A 16,509-nucleotide genomic window follows, 5' to 3' on the forward strand; every position below is an offset into this window, starting at 1 on the left:
CCATTTCTGAATGATCGCTTGAAAAGTGCTCTGTGGGATGTTCAAGGCTTTGGAAATCTTTTTGTAGCCTAAGCCAGCTTTAAATTTCTCAATAACTTTAACCCTGACCTGCCTGGTGTGTTCTTTGGACTCTCTTCTCTTAGACAACCTCTGAGGCTGTCACAGAGCAGCTGTATGTGTACTGACATTAGATTTCACACAGGTGCACTCTATTTAGTCATTAGCATTCATCAGGCAATGTCTATGGGCAACCGATTGCACTCAGACCAAAGGGGACTGAATAATTACGCACACCCCACTTTGCAGTTATTTATTTGTAAAAAATGTTTGGAATCGTGTATGATTTTCGTTCCACTTTGTATTGGTCTTTCACGTGAAATTTCAATAAAATTGATTCATGTTTGTGGCAGTAATGTGACAAAATGTGGAAAACTTCAAGGGGGCAAATACTTTTGCAAGCCACTGTATCAAGACAAGTAGGAAGAAAACTTCAACAAAAGCTGAGCTGTTCCCAAAAATGTATTTTTTTTAACAACTGAAAACGAATTGGTTGTTTTGGGCAATTGCCCCACATCTGCTCCAGTTTTTCTTGTTTTTCTTTTGATAAATCAGTTGTGCTGTTTCTGATGTCTACTTCCAGAGTACTAAGGGAAGAATTCAGTGTTGCACTTGTTATCGCAATGTCACTGTAGGACGAGTTCAGCAGACCTGGGAGGGTAGGTGCAGAGGTTGTGTATGTGATTAAAGGGAATATGAAGTGAAAATAAGTTTATGATATAATGATTTGTATGTGTGGAACAGCTAAGAAATAGAACAGTAGTAGCAAAGATATGAGTCTCATTTGTTTCCAGTACAGGAAGAGTTAAGAAATGTTACTTGTTGTCAATGCAAAAGAGCTTCTCTGAGCTCTCTGAAAAATTTAGTCAGAGATAGCATTCTATTTTCTGAAGCACTTCTACATTAACCTATTTTGGTTCCTGGACGTAGTTTCTACGTCCAGGAACCATGCGCGCTGCCGCGCGCTCCCGCAGCCGATCACGCGCGTGCACGCGCACTCCCGGCCGCGGATTCGGTAGCCAGGGAATCAATGTATCGGGCTATGGTGCCCGATCATTGATTCCTCTCCCCCGCTGAAAAAGCGACAGCTTCTCTCGGAAGCTGCGCCTTTTCTGGACGTTCCCTTCCCGATGCGTCACTGTAAGCGTGTGTTACGCTTAGAGTGACGTAATGTAAACAAACTCATGGCAGCCATCTTGTGGCCAAAAAGTAATACTACACCTGTAAGAAAAAAAAAATTAAAATTAACACACATTTACATTATAAATCTATTGTTTACCTCCCACCCTCCCAAAACTACCCAAATAAAATGTTTACTATAAAAAAAAAACCATTACAATAAAAAATAAAAAAAACATGTAAATATTTACCTAAGGGTCTAAACTTTTTAAATATCAATGTAAAGATGAAATATTTCTATATTTTTTTTATTTTAAACTTGTAAATAGTGATAGATGCAAAACGGAAAAAAGTGCACCTTTATTTCCAAATAAAATATTGTCGACATACATTGTGATAGGGACATAATTTTAACGGTGTAATAACCGGGACATATGGGCAAATACAATACATGAGTTTTAATTATGGAGGTATGTATTATTTTAAAACTATAATGGCTGAAAACTGAGAAATAATGAATTTTTTCCGTTTTTTCTTATTCTTCCTGTTAAAATGCATTTACAGTAAAGTGGCTCTTAGCAAAATGTACCCCCCAAAGAAAGCCTAATTGGTGGCGGAAAAAACAAGATATAGATCAGTGCATTGTGATACGTAGTGATAAAGTTATAGGCTAATGAATGGTAGGTGAACATTTCTCACGTAAAAACGACGGAACCTGAATGGGTTAAAGAAAGAATGAAAGACCAGTTCAGACAAAATTTTACTGCAAGGGAGTTCAAAGTGTTGTAGAAAAATAGGAATGATTGCGGTGGTTGCAGCGTTCCTATTTTTCTACAATTTTGTCTACTCATCTTGGAATTGCTCCTACCGTTTGGTTATCTGCAAAGTCTTTTCTTCATTTATGTATTCTCTGATGTGCAAATAAACTTGAAAAAACTTTTTATACCCATCCATGGTGTAGCGTGGACGCTTTTTCTTTGGCTGCGAGTTCAAAGTGTTGTTAGCTCTGCTCTGTTTCATAGTTTAAAATGCAAGGTGTAGTTTGTAAACTGCATATATTAGAGAATGATGCAATGTTATAAAAAAGCTATATAACTGAACAAAAATATGACTCTTTTCTTTGCTACAAATGTTCTATTAATTATCCATACTACACATACAATTCATTATATTATGGTTTTTTTCCCCCCTTCAGTGTCACTTTAAAGAGAATCTGTACTCTAAAATTCTTACAATAAAAAGAATACCATTCTTTTCAATATGTTCTCCTGGGCCCCTCTGTGCTGTTTCTGCCACTCCCTGCTGCAATCCTGGCATGTAATTAACAGTTTTAGGCAGTGTGTACAAACAAAAGACATGGCTTCTAACTAGAGTATGATAGGCTGAGAACAGCTTACTGTGTGACTCATGCAGAGCTTAAAGAGGGTGTGTAAAGCTCCTGTCAATGACAAGCAGTGCTGCACATTCCACACATTGCAGCCTGAGCCCGATAGAGCCGACAGAGGAAAGAAGATACGATTTATTACAGAGACAGTGCAAGTAGGAAAGGCTGCAGTAAGACAGACCACATTAGAACAGGCATAGGAACTTATAGGATAGAAGAAATAAGGCTCAAATTTTTTTTACATAGTCTCTTTAACCTCGGCCTAAAAAGGAATGCGTAGCATTGTGTTGACGGACTAGTGTTTGTATTCTATTCTGCTTGTGGTGAATTTACCTTATTCTTTAGCTGCTGGTTGTCAAAGCCTGCTAGTTTATACATTATTATCTCTGTATCTTAAAACAGTTGAAGAAATAAATACAATGAAATTGTAAATGTGGGACGATAATAGAGAAAACATGAGCCCTTTCTCTATATGACGGTCTTGTTTGCATCGACATTTCCTTGTGTTACGTTTGCCACAACAGTCATAATATCCTCACTGTCACTTGTATTCCTCGCAGCATCAGTGCACACTGATCGGTGTCATTATTGATGGTTGCTGTAGATAGTCACTTTTCCCATGGTGATCAGAGGTAAACCCCTGACAATATGTCAAATAACGCCTGTATGAAGAGAGCTCATTGACCTTCTGGATTCGTTGTCTCTGCTTTATCGGATTGCATGACTAATTGGCATCTTTCCCTCACCTGACGAGTCCCTGTGGTATTAGTCAGGTTATAAGCAGAATAAAAAAGGGTCAGTGTGTCAGCAGCTTAGAAGAAGCATGGCTTAGAACCAGTTAAAGTAAAATCATTTATAATAATCCTTTCTTATAAGTCACTAGATAGCTGAAATATCATTGTATCAAAATAAGTCGTTGCCCTTTTAATCCAGCGTGTCTTAGCATCAATAAACCAGTCCTTACATTATCAGAAGCAAGAGCATGACAGGGTTACTTTACTGACTTACAGTATAAGCCTTTTGTACAGTAATTAGCGGGCTATCTTCTATAATGGATATATCCAGGTCATACGAATATGTGTGGTATACAACGGCCGTCCATTTGATAAGCTTCAGGCAGACTTATGTTGGCTGGAAAAAACTGGAATAAAGTAGTTGCACAGAAAGTTGGTTTCATAACAGCTGGTAAGTAGGTAGTCAGCAGTTTAGAAACCAGCTTTCTGATTGGCTGCTCTGGTCAGCTGCTCTACTTTCTTTAATATTGGTCTTTTTAAATCAACCTCTGCATGTTGGGCAGATTAACTTGTGCCATAGTAGCTGCAGATTCAGGTGAATTTTGCTATTTTCCAGCACTTCTAAACATTGTCCGTATAGTTGATTGCAATCTCTACTATATTGTGTTTTTTCATATGTGGATCTTAAAATATTCAGACAGAACTTGTCATACACTGTTAGCTGCACATTTGCATCTGAATCTTTTGGATGATTTAATTCTTAAGTGTACCAGAGATGATATGTGAAATGATGAGATAAACATGTGTATGTACAGTACAAAACCTATTAATATCCAGGCTGTTTTACTTGTTTTCTTTTTCTGCCTGAAAGAGTTAATGTCAAGGCTTGGAAGTGACAGCTTCTGGCTTGTCCGTACCTTGTCGGGAATATAGTAAACACTGGTAAGCAAATTACAACCATAAAAGTTTTCCTGGCAGAATACTCCTGAGAACTCCTGAGGGCAGGTAGAGATAAAATACATGAACTATTGACCTTTTTCTAACTCTGGGGAACTTAATAGGCTGCCACTGATTAGAGAAAGTAAAACATTTAACCTACTTTGTAAATGTTTAAATATAAAATAAAAACATGATAGAACTAAAAAGTCATTTTAGGAGTAGAAGGGTAAATATAATTGTTTATCTCATCCGTTTATTTTCACCTCGGGTTCAGTTTCAGGCAACAGATCTGTCCATGTATGCCTCTTGCCAACTTCAATAAAAGGTCTGAGAATTTCTTGATCCTGACTCAAGCTGTGAGTTCTGATCTTTGAGTGTCAATCTCCATAACACTTATTTTCTTAATATTACGAAAAAGTGTTTTCTTTAGCTTTTTGAAAGTTTTCTGATCCCAGAATTATGTCCTTTTACTTGTTTTGTTTTCCTTATTTCCATTTTCGTTATCTGATTCACTGTATTCCAAACTGTGAGATAAGTCCTGCTGATGGAGTCAGCACATTGCGGACATCTGCAGAACTGAATTCTGGGAGAATCTTCTCATTCCAATGTCAGTTATTTTTGCAGATGCCAAAAAGAACACTGTGAGAGTGATTCTGGGTCTGTGTGGGTTCTGCCGGTTATTTTGAAAGATAAAAAAAAAAAGCTACGCACTGAGTTTATTTTGGCAGTTTAGCGAAATGGTCAGCGCCAAATGCTGTCATTTTCAATAGCCCCGGTTAGTGTTGATACACAACTGAGCATAGTTTGTGAAACACACATTAAATTGCTTTACTGTTATTATATTATAATTTAAATTTTTTTTTTTTATATAATGAATTAGTTGTGTAGTATGGATAATTACAAGAACATTAGTAGCAAAGACAATATTCTCATATTTTTATTTTCAGTTATATATTTTTTTTATAACACTGCATCATTCTGGAATATTTGCTGTTTACACACTACTCAGCATGCTAAATGATTTCACAGAGCAGGCTAGCAAACTATTGACCTGTGCTCTGCAGAGAAAAAGAAAATACAGTGACTGGCAGTTGAGATAACAATCTTCAGAAGACAGAGCTCTCTGTGACTTTGAAAGTCGTGGAGCTCAATGGCTCTTTTTCACAGATAACTGGAGTTTCCTAACTCTTCATGTACTGGAAACAATATTAGACTTATGTCTCTGCTCCTAAAGTTTTATTTCTTAGCTGTACTACACATACAAATCATTATATCATATTTTTTTTCCACTTCAGTGTCTCTTTAAGGGGTGCCTGAAGTGAGAGGGATATAGAGGCTGACATATTTATTTAATTCTAAACAATGCAGATTGCCTGGCAGTCTTGCTGATCCTCTGCCTCTAATACTTTTATCCATAGACCCTGAACAAGTATGCAGATCGGATGTTTCTGACAAAAATCTGACTAGATTAGCCACATGCTTGTTCCAGGTGTGCGAGTCAGACACTACTGCAGCCAAAGATATCAGCAGGACAGCCAGGCAACTGGTATTGACTGAAAGAAAATAAATCAGGCAGCCTCCAAATCCCTCTCACTTTAGATGTCCTTTAATCATAGTTTTTGGCAAACATCACAAATAAGAAATGATAAGATCCCATTGTTGTACATTCAAAGCGCTTGATGTAATTGGAGCAGCATTTGAGATGCAAAAAATAAATAAACAAGAAAACTTTTAGACCAATTTTCTTGTAAGAAAAATGAATTTACACCAGATTTGTGTCACATTCCCATGATTGTGCAATGACCTGTATTGTAAATCTGTTTCAGAATTGGAAGGTGGTCCTCTACCTCATGGTACCAACCACAGGAGAATTATCTGTACTGGACACAGTGTAACCACAAGCAAGTCTCATGAGACTAGATTATAACCAACATTGATAAATCTTCTTCCGTGAAAACAAATGACCTTCTTTTCTTTGGTTGGACATTGCTCAGTGAAGTGTCATGTTACACATGAATGGCAATGCCCAACCTTATGAATCAGTCTCAAAGCTAAACGATGCCCAGGATCTTGAATCTGCCTCGTGGTTGGTTAATGCCTAGAATTGTGAACCTACCTTATGGTTAGACTGTGCCCAGTATGGCCTAGTGCACACCAGAGCGGTTCGGCAGCATTTTTCGATCCGTTTGCGTATGTGGAAACGCTTGGGTAATGTACCTCAATGGGCTGGTGCATACCAGAGCGGGAGGCGTTTTGCAGAAACGCATACGCCCGGGCTGCTGCAGATTTTGGATTGCGGAGGTGTTTCTGCCTCCAATGTTAAGTATAGGAACAACGCAAACCGCTCTGAAAAACGGCAGTTCAGAGCGGTTTTGCAGGCGTTTTTGTTACAGAAGCTGTTCAGTAACAGCTTTACTGTAACAATATATGAAATCTACTACACCAAAAACGCTTCACAAAACCGCAAAATGCTAGGTGAAACGCTACAGAAAAATACACATGTGTATCTCATCATGTCTCGTGTCACCTCAGTTGTCCTTTAAGGTGGCAACTAATGATACCAGTTGCCGAATCATCGGTTCCGAATGATTCTTTGTATGAATGATTGGAAATTATCATTTGGGGCCAATAATGGACATAAATTTCCTAACCAATCTGATCAGATTGGCTGGATGGATCCCAAAAAAGTGGATCGATTTCATTAATCTGATTGAATTGGTTAGGAGATTTTTTTTCCATTAGTGGTAAAAATGATAATTTCCGATCGTTTATACGAAGAATCATTAGTAAACATTCGTTCAGCAAATTGTATCATTAGTGATCACTTTAAGTGTAATAATGTCCAGAGCTTTATATCTACACAGTAGCTGAACGTCACTTACGGTAGAACTGTGATTCTAGCCCATGGATAGAGTGAATTTATAAACATAACACAAAGGATGGATAGTGCTGAAGATTATTACATATCCAGAGTTCAGCATTGTGAATCCACCCATTTCTGGACAATACCAAGCATTATGCACCTATCTTATGGCTGATCATTGCCTTGCACTGTGGCTATGCCCATGGCTGGACAATAGTCAGATGTCAGGTATCCGTCCATCCAATTTTCTATCTATAAGAAAGCTTATTTCTTCTTAGTGAGAGTGAAAATCTAGTGATCTCAATTATATTCTATCCAGCAGACTCAACACCGTTCATTTGAAGGAGTGCTGTCCTTTTCCCATGCAATGCATTCCTTCCCTTACATGGCTCCACAAATAAATCCCAGGACATTTAGCAATATAAAAATGTTACCTTTCAAGTCAGTTTCCCCCCGATCTCGTAGACAAGTTGCTTGTCATCAGTTCAACAGAATAGCTCCGCTAGATATCACAGACCACTAACGAATGTCTTTCCTTTCTTAGCTGCTCTCCCCATATACCGAGCTTGGTAGACTTGTCACCTATTTGTATGATGCATTAGCAGGGGGAAAAAAACCTTGATGGGACAGTCAACGTAAATATAGACATCTCCTAAATAACTGTGATTGCAGGAGCAGTGCGGAGGAGCTCATTCCTTCTGTCCTTGGCAACAGACTGGGACTTCATAGATTCCCAGGGTTGTTCCAATTCATGTTTAGTGGAAGTGCTGCTGAATGGGCTTCCTTTAAAGGCTATTGTTAACTCTTTCTCTTCTGCTGCTTGTGCACAGACCATGGAAAGCCTTTCACAGATTCTTTCCCAAGTCCTCGTCGTGCGTTTAAATAATTCAGCTTCTCAGCATCCAAGTTCATTCTCTTTATATAGCTGATGTTTCTTTGGTGGAATCATTTCCTGCACCTGTTTTTTGTTCTGCTATCTTTGATTAGTTTTTGTTATAAATATCATAATTAGGTCAGGCTAAAAGCATTTTTGAATATGAGGTCTGAGTGGGGGATGCTATTAATGGGGAGTGATTACATAATGTCAGGTAATTTTCATTCTTACAGACTTATATGACAACCTCAGTCAGCCTAAAAGCAGTAATTAGCTGCAAAGAGGTCTGACCCATAACAGTCAATCAGATTTTAGATTTTAGCTTGATATATGCCCATCAGGTGTAAATGGCTTCTAATTTATTTTCATTATCAGTTAACAGTAATCAATTTTTATGCAGCTTAGCTGATTTTTTAAGAGGAGTGCAAAGATAAATGGAATGAGTTAGAATCATTGCCTAGAACAGCCAATCAGAATCATTGTTTTTCTTTTTACTTTACCTTATTGGTTGCTTACTGGCACTACTTCACTTTTCTTCCTTTTCAAAAAGGTGATAAAGTGGGTGGAGCAAATTTTAGCGGTCGGTTATGAATACACATAACTGGTCTGCATATTTGTCGTTGTCATTTTTTGTTTTTGTTTTCTCTTGAGGACCAGAGGCTTATACCCCCCCAGTCATCAAGCCATTTTTTACAGTTCGGCACTTCATAATTTTAACGGTTTATTGCTTGGTCATACAACTTAGCACCCAAATTAATTTTACCTCCTTTTCTTCTCACAAATAGAGCTTTCTTTTGGTGGTATTTGATTACTGCTGCTGCTACTTTTAGTGGTTTTTTTGATCAATAAAAAAGCAAAATATTTGTTTAAAAAATTAATATTTTTTAACCACCCTGGCGTTCTGATTAAATCGCCAGGGTGGCTGCGGGAGGGTTTTTTTTAAATAAAAAAAAAACTATTTCGTGCAGCCAACTGAAAGTTGGCTGCATGAAAGCCCACTAGAGGGCGCTCCGGAGGCGATCTTCCGATCGCCTCCGGCGCCCAGAATAAACAAGGAAGGCCGCAATGAGCGGCCTTCCTTGTTTTGCTTATATCGTCGCCATAGCGACGAGCGGAGTGACGTCATCGACGTCAGCCGACGTCCTGACGTCAGCCGCCTCCGATCCAGCCCTTAGCGCTGGCCGGAACTTTTTGTTCCGGCTACGCTGGGCTCAGGCGGCTGGGGGGACCCTCTTTCGCCGCTGCTCGCGGCGAATCGCCGCAGAGCGGCAGCGATCAGGCAGCACACGCGGCTGGCAAAGTGCCGGCTGCGTGTGCTGCTTTTTATTTCATTAAAATCGGCCCAGCAGGGCCTGAGCGGCAGCCGCTGGCGGTGTTGGACGAGCTGAGCTCGTCCAAACCGCTCAGCTGGTTAATTGCCTTTATTCCCCCCCCCCTTTCCTAAAATTGCCCTAGACTAAGATACACACACTACTATATACATACATAGACATATGCCATATGGTATCAGATTGTGAGCCCCTCTGAGGGACAGTTAGTGACAAGACAATGTACTGCACAAGATGTCAGCGATATATACATGGCTACGATCGCTGGCTGGCAAGCTGATCGCTGGGGCTCGCTGTGTGCAGTGACAGGAGCTCATGCTCGTGCGAGCTCCCATCAAATCTCACTGCTAGCGAGACGACACCATATGGTGTCGCTGAGACCTGAGAGAGCAACTCTCTTACTGCATCCTGCATTAGGCAGTCGGAAGGTGATTACAAATCCCCCTTTCTGGTGTCACATATAAATTGCAATGGTTTGGCAAACTTTTTAGTGTAGACCTTCTGTTTTTATTGCACATGATCATTTAATGTATACATCCACTTTTGTCAAAATGTTGAGACATTAACAATTTTGTAATTTGATCTTATAAATGCCAGTTCATTCAGCAACAAGTTGTTATACAGCAGCTTTGCTGGATGATGTTTCTTTGTAGCCATAGCAACGGTCCCTTGTTTGGTAAATGTAACCACTCTAGATTTTCATTTTGGTACCCTTGTTTACTTCGCACTGAGGATGTAATTTAAACCTGTGAGGAATAAATGCAAAAGTTAGATCCTTACCTCAGTAGAGGGAAGCCTCTGGATTATCCAGAAAAAAAATGCAAAAGTGAGATCCTTCAGTGGAGAGAAGCCTCTGGATGATCCAGAAAAAAATGCAAAAGTTAGATCATTATCTCAGTAGAAGAAAGCCTCTGGATGATCCAGAAAAAAATGCAAAAGTTAGATCCTTATCTCAGTAGAAGAAAGCCTCTGGATGATCCAGGAAAAAATGCAAACGTTAGATCCTTACCTCAGTGGAGGGATGCCTCTGGGTGATCCAGAAAAAATGCAAAAGTTAGATCCTTATCTCAGTAGTGAGAAGCCTCTGGATGATCCAGAAAAAATGCAAAAGTTAGATCCTCACCTCAGTGAGGGCAGCCCTGAATGATCCAGAGGTTTCCTCGATGCTTCTGGGTAGTATGGACTATCCAGAGACTTCCCATTACTGAGGTAAGTGTCTATCTTTTGCATTTTTCTTTCTTACAGGTACACTTCAATTGATCATGGAAAGGAACAGTGCTACTTAAAAACAGATTGCATCCTTATGACTACCTGCTTGAGAGTGCAAGCCCCACTAGTGGGATAAAATACACACCCAGCATTCAAATAAAATGCACCTGTCTACCACTGGAGGATGTTGGTTTCCTGTAACAGCTTGCATGCAGCTTATTAGGTACTCGGCCCTCCCAACGCGAAGAAGTCATCCCTCGTGGGAGAGGCTCTAACACCTCTAACACTAACTAATCCTAAATTATGCATATGCATATAGAAACTATGTGGTCTGGGCGCTCCACCCTTACCCTTTTCCTTCTTACCCTTTCAATGTGTGTTGGTTGTAACCAAGGAAGTACCTCAGGGGATCGCTATACACGTGGGGGGTATCACCTCCCTAAAGTAAATAGTTGGAAGTGTGTACAGCGCTCACTCTGTGCACTTCAATTCAGGAGCTATATCACAGTGTTTGCATCTAATGCTAGAAAACAGTCAAAAACCAGTAATATAGAACATGAAAAAAATATATATATATATATGACAAAGAGTCTCTAAGACTTGAGAAACAGTTCAATAGGCAATCAACCATCAGTGTCCACACCCTAGGATCGATGTAGTGCACTCCCAACACAGTCAACACAGTATATGCTTCCCGACGCTGCCGTACTGATTAGTATGCAGTAATACTCTCACCGATGTTTAGAGGCTGGTACCAGTGCTGCCAGCAATCAAGCTTGTTTGAAATACCCCGCAGTTCCAGTGACCTTCTTCCTGCAGATAGCTCAGAGAAATGGAGGGGGAGGGGAACAGGGGGTGTACATAGCGTAAACCAGTTTGGATACCAAAATATCAACAATCCCTCCACCAGTGCTATGAAACCAGTGCTGTTAACGTTCACATGGCACCCTTTGAGGACTCAGTGTGTCTGCATGCAGCCCGTGGCACCATGAGAGACTATAAATGCGCTCACCAGATTCCTATGCTGACCCTTTAAAGACCAGCTGTAGCGCTTGTGATGCCTGCTGCTGCTTGATTCACCCTCGTGCCTTGGCTGTATTCCTTAAAGACTCTCTCCGATCATCGACTTTGCACTGCAGATCCGGCGACTGCTGCAGCTCGAGTCCTCGCAAAGATACCCTGCAAGCCTCCAGGCTTGCAGGGTATCTTTGCGAGGACTCGAGCTGCAGCAGTCGCCGGATCTGCAGTGCAAAGTCGATGATCGGAGAGAGTCTTTAAGGAATACAGCCAAGGCACGAGGGTGAATCAAGCAGCAGCAGGCATCACAAGCGCTACAGCTGGTCTTTAAAGGGTCAGCATAGGAATCTGGTGAGCGCATTTATAGTCTCTCATGGTGCCACGGGCTGCATGCAGACACACTGAGTCCTCAAAGGGTGCCATGTGAACGTTAACAGCACTGGTTTCATAGCACTGGTGGAGGGATTGTTGATATTTTGGTATCCAAACTGGTTTACGCTATGTACACCCCCTGTTCCCCTCCCCCTCCATTTCTCTGAGCTATCTGCAGGAAGAAGGTCACTGGAACTGCGGGGTATTTCAAACAAGCTTGATTGCTGGCAGCACTGGTACCAGCCTCTAAACATCGGTGAGAGTATTACTGCATACTAATCAGTACGGCAGCGTCGGGAAGCATATACTGTGTTGACTGTGTTGGGAGTGCACTACATCGATCCTAGGGTGTGGACACTGATGGTTGATTGCCTATTGAACTGTTTCTCAAGTCTTAGAGACTCTTTGTCATATATATATATATATTTTTTTCATGTTCTATATTACTGGTTTTTGACTGTTTTCTAGCATTAGATGCAAACACTGTGATATAGCTCCTGAATTGAAGTGCACAGAGTGAGCGCTGTACACACTTCCAACTATGCATATGCATAGCCTGAGTGCGCTACCAAGTAAAAATTTTAAATTGCGCAAAGGTGGATCAGCGCATCAACTGGCCGCCTCCGAATGGCCACCAATCAGAGGTGCGCTGAGCCCCCCCAAGAAACTACAAACGCACCTTGCAACCAAACAGAAGCTCTGCATAAACATCAAAAAGCAATGCTATTAAATGGGAGCAGCTGACTAGTGGGTATTTTATCCCACTAGTGGGGCTTGCACTCTCAAGCAGGTAGTCATAAGAATGCGATCTGTTTTTAAGTAGACCTGTTCCTTTCCTCGCCATGTCCAAATGTAAGTAACTTGGTCGGCTGCTCCCATGTAATAGCATTGCTTATTGATGTTTATGCAGAGCTTCTGTTTGGTTTCAAGGTGGCCATTCGGAGGCGGCCTGGTGATGCGCTGATCCACCTTTGCACACTTCAATTGATGCAGGCAGGACTACTCACAACTGAAGTTATATTATAATTCCATCTGTCTGTTCACCACCTCAGTGCAGTCACACCCAATTCACTGTCCGCACTGTATACCTGGAGCTGTATGTGAGACAGCAGGTAGGTTATTTGCTAAGGTTCTTTAAAATCTGAGCAATACATATTATTTCCTGAGGGATATTTCTTTTTATGCCTGCTGCATTTTTTTTAGACATCAGAATTCTCAAGGCTGCTCATGGCACAGCTAAAGGAAGTCTGATGTGAATTTGCGTTAGCACTGGTGCGAGTCCGACACATCCGATTAAAAACAGGCCCATTAAGTTTGATTTAGCATGTTTGTATTATGAGTTTTAATTACCGTATCCTTTAAGGAGTTTCAGAGGAAGCTGTGTACAAACCCTCTACATCATCTTCAGAGTGATGCTTCTAAGTAATCATGTCTAGCAGCTGATCCTCGAGTACAGCATAGTTACAATGACTGCAGGAAGAAAAGTCCCCACCCCCAGTAAAATTTATATATATATATTAACAAGGGAAGATTATTGAAGTCGCAGGCAAGGTAAATACAGGTAGAAAAGATGCACATTTACAGGTTGATGCATAAGAAAGTCAAGCTTTATAGGCTTAACAAAATAGACATATATTAAATCACGTGTATATTATTATTATTTAGTATTATAGCGTGACATCTAAGGGCCTGTACACACTGCTGCGCTTTTAACCACTTCAGCCTTTAGTGTTTTTTCACTTTATGCATCTGAGCAATGTTCACCTCCCATTCATTCACCAATAACTTTATCACTAATTATCCCAATGAAATAATCTATATCTTGTTTTTTCCGCCACCAATCAGGCTTTCTTTGGGTGGTACAATTTGCTAAGAAATATTTTATTCTAAATGTATTTTAGCGGGAATATTAAGAGAAAAATGGAAAAAATTCATGATTTCTCAGTTTTCGGCTGTTATAGCTCTAAAATAATACATGCTACCATAATTAAAACCCATGTATTTTATTTGCCCATTTGTCCCGGTTATTACACCATTTAAATTATGTCCCTATCACATTGTATGGCACCAATATTTTGTTTGGAAATAAAGGTGCATTTTTTCAGTTTTGCATCCGTCACTATTTACAAGCTTATAATTTAAAAAATATTAGTAATATACTCTCTTGACATACATGTTATAAAAGTTCATACCCTTAGGTAACTATTTTTTTTTTTATTATTATTGTAATTTTTTTCTAGCTAAAAATTGTATTTAAATATTTGTGGGTGTGTGGGAGGTAAACAGTTAATAATAAATGTAAAAATGTCTATTCATTTAAAAAAAAAATGTATGTAGATGTAGTTTTACTATTTGGCCACAAGATGGCCACAGTCATTTTTTTTTTTCTTTTGGCTTCCTGTAAGCCTACTAACAGGAAGTTAGGAGGGGATGTGTAACAGAACAATCGCGGCTTCTCCATAAAAGCCAGCGATTGTTATAAGGGACTTAGATCAATGAATTGGAACTGCTTTCCCATTCATTGATCTCCAGGCTAACGGGAGGCCCGCGCACCCCGGCGGTTCTAGCCCTGCGGACCTCGGCGGCTCCGTTTTTTTCATGGACGTAGCTCCTGATTTGAAAAATCATGAAGATTGTGAAAACCTGTACACACTGGTGCGATGCGATTTTTCTATCTTCATGAAGGCTTTGCAATTTTAAAATTGCATGCGATCTTAAAAAAATCTGCGCAAGCGCAGCAGTGTGTGTACAGGCCCTTGTGCAACGCTGTTCAGAGTATTTTGTCTTGTCACTTAACTGTCCATCAGAGGGGCTCACAATCTAATCCCTACCATAGTCTTTGTCTAAGTATCATGCACGTATCATAGTCTAGGGCTAATTTAGGGGGAAGCCAGTTAACTTATATTTGTTTTTGGTATGTGGGAGGAAACTGGAATGACCAGAGGAAACCCACGCAGACACAGGGAGAACATACAAACTCTTTGCAGTTGTTGACCTGGCTGGGATTCGAACCGGGGACCCAGCATTGCAAGGCGAGAGCGCTAACCACTACACCACCGTGCTGCCCACAATATAAACAGGAGTTTAAGCAAGGCACACATGGTAGGTCTGCAGGGGGATGGTAAATTCTGGAGATAATTGATGTACCCAGATCAGATTGAATAACCATGACCAGTGTGAGACCATAGGCAGATAAGGCTCTAATTTGCTGGTCATGATCACCAGAAAGTCATCATAGCAAACCAGAATCTTACAAAGCTATCAGCTGGTCGAGCAAACAACAATCCATCCCTACTGGTGATGACTGCAGCCGCTGCCTAAATCAGATCAGTATATAACAATGCTTCGTTGATGTACGGAGTGCCCTTATTTTTGAGGCGCTACAGAAGATAACCTGAATAATTGCAAATACCTTCGCATAGCATTTTAGAAAGGAGGCTTTTTGATCCCTTTCAGCCCCTTACACACTGCTAGGAGTTTTGCTTCATCACAAGTTTCCTGGGCAATTTGTAACCCTGTGTCACGTGAAGAGAGTATCTGAAGCCACGTTCAGATGCTACATTTTCTGTTCTTGATCATTTTGTTCCCAATCTAAGTTTCATCCAGGTGTCTCACAACATCGACCATTTGCTTTTCAGCCATCCTCCTAGTTTACAAATCCCTTGATGACTGGTCTTGTAGTCCCTGGGGTGAGCCACAGCAGATCTTCTCCAGCTTATTCTCTCTCTCCACACTCTCCATAACACAGAACAGACTGTTCAGTGGGGAGCCGAACAATGCAGGGAAAACTTTGACCCAAACTAATTATGAAAGGCTGTTTCTGACAACCGTTATCCAGCATATGTGTAGCGTTAGTGTGTTATCTAATGCTTCAAATGAATGGTGGCACTTGAATGATGACATGACACACAAAACTTAAATATGAAAGGCACTGCCAGGTATACATGAAAGGAAGCTTGTGTTTAAGCTGTATGATACAGCACAAGAGGGGCTAGCAACACTGTGTTTACTCAGCTCATTAACCAACCTCATGATGGGATTTCAGCCGATCACCAGATATTTTCAAATACAAAATAATGGGAAAATGAGACATCCTAGGAAAATAGGACTTTCACATTTGGCAGTAATGTACTATGTATTATCTTTTTTTTATTTTTTAATCTTTTAATTTTTTATTAGTGAAAGAGTTTTTTCTAGTGTAGACAAGCATTTTGTTTCTATGAGAAAGGTGTGATCTGTATTTCCTTATTCTTTTTGTATTTGCTTTCCTTTTGAAGAAAAAACAAAAGGATATTAAATGACAATTGAAATCCCAGTTTATTTCTCTCTGCTTATCCCTGATAATTGTTTTAGAGAAATGCAGAGCTCTAGATCTGATTTGAATTTGTTAACTTGAAATAAATGTGTTTTTCTGCTGGTAACGGGTCTTTGAATGAGGGCCAGTCGAAATGTTCCCTCTGTGGTGGCTGGATAGTGTACTGGTTAAGGGCTCTGCCTCTGACACAGGAGACCTGGGTTTGAATCTCAGCTCTGCCTGTTCAATAAGCCAGCACCTATTCAGTAGGAGACCTTGGGCAAGTCTCTCTAACACTGCTACTGCCTATAGAGTGCAT

At 40.3% G+C, this 16,509-nt stretch overlaps 2 protein-coding genes across 6 annotated transcripts in view; one reads left to right on the plus strand and one right to left on the minus strand.

The window, feature by feature from the left end:
* The window catches only part of GPER1 (G protein-coupled estrogen receptor 1), a 44,155-nt gene extending 36,553 nt beyond the window's left edge, over positions 1-7,602 (minus strand). For 2 of the 3 annotated variants that reach the window (XM_068246776.1, XM_068246777.1), the window contains exon 1: positions 3,569-3,682. The gene's annotated coding sequence lies outside the window, so the exon portion shown is untranslated. Of the gene's footprint in view, positions 1-3,568; positions 3,683-7,530 lie in introns of those variants that run through there. The other variant, XM_068246778.1, reaches the window with a different exon arrangement.
* Positions 1-16,509, plus strand: part of C7H7orf50 (chromosome 7 C7orf50 homolog) — a 553,489-nt gene that overhangs the window by 142,764 nt on the left and 394,216 nt on the right. The gene's annotated exons all lie outside the window — the stretch shown is intronic.

This window comes from Hyperolius riggenbachi, chromosome 7 (genome assembly GCF_040937935.1).
Source record: "Hyperolius riggenbachi isolate aHypRig1 chromosome 7, aHypRig1.pri, whole genome shotgun sequence".
Taxonomy (NCBI): domain Eukaryota; kingdom Metazoa; phylum Chordata; class Amphibia; order Anura; family Hyperoliidae; genus Hyperolius; species Hyperolius riggenbachi.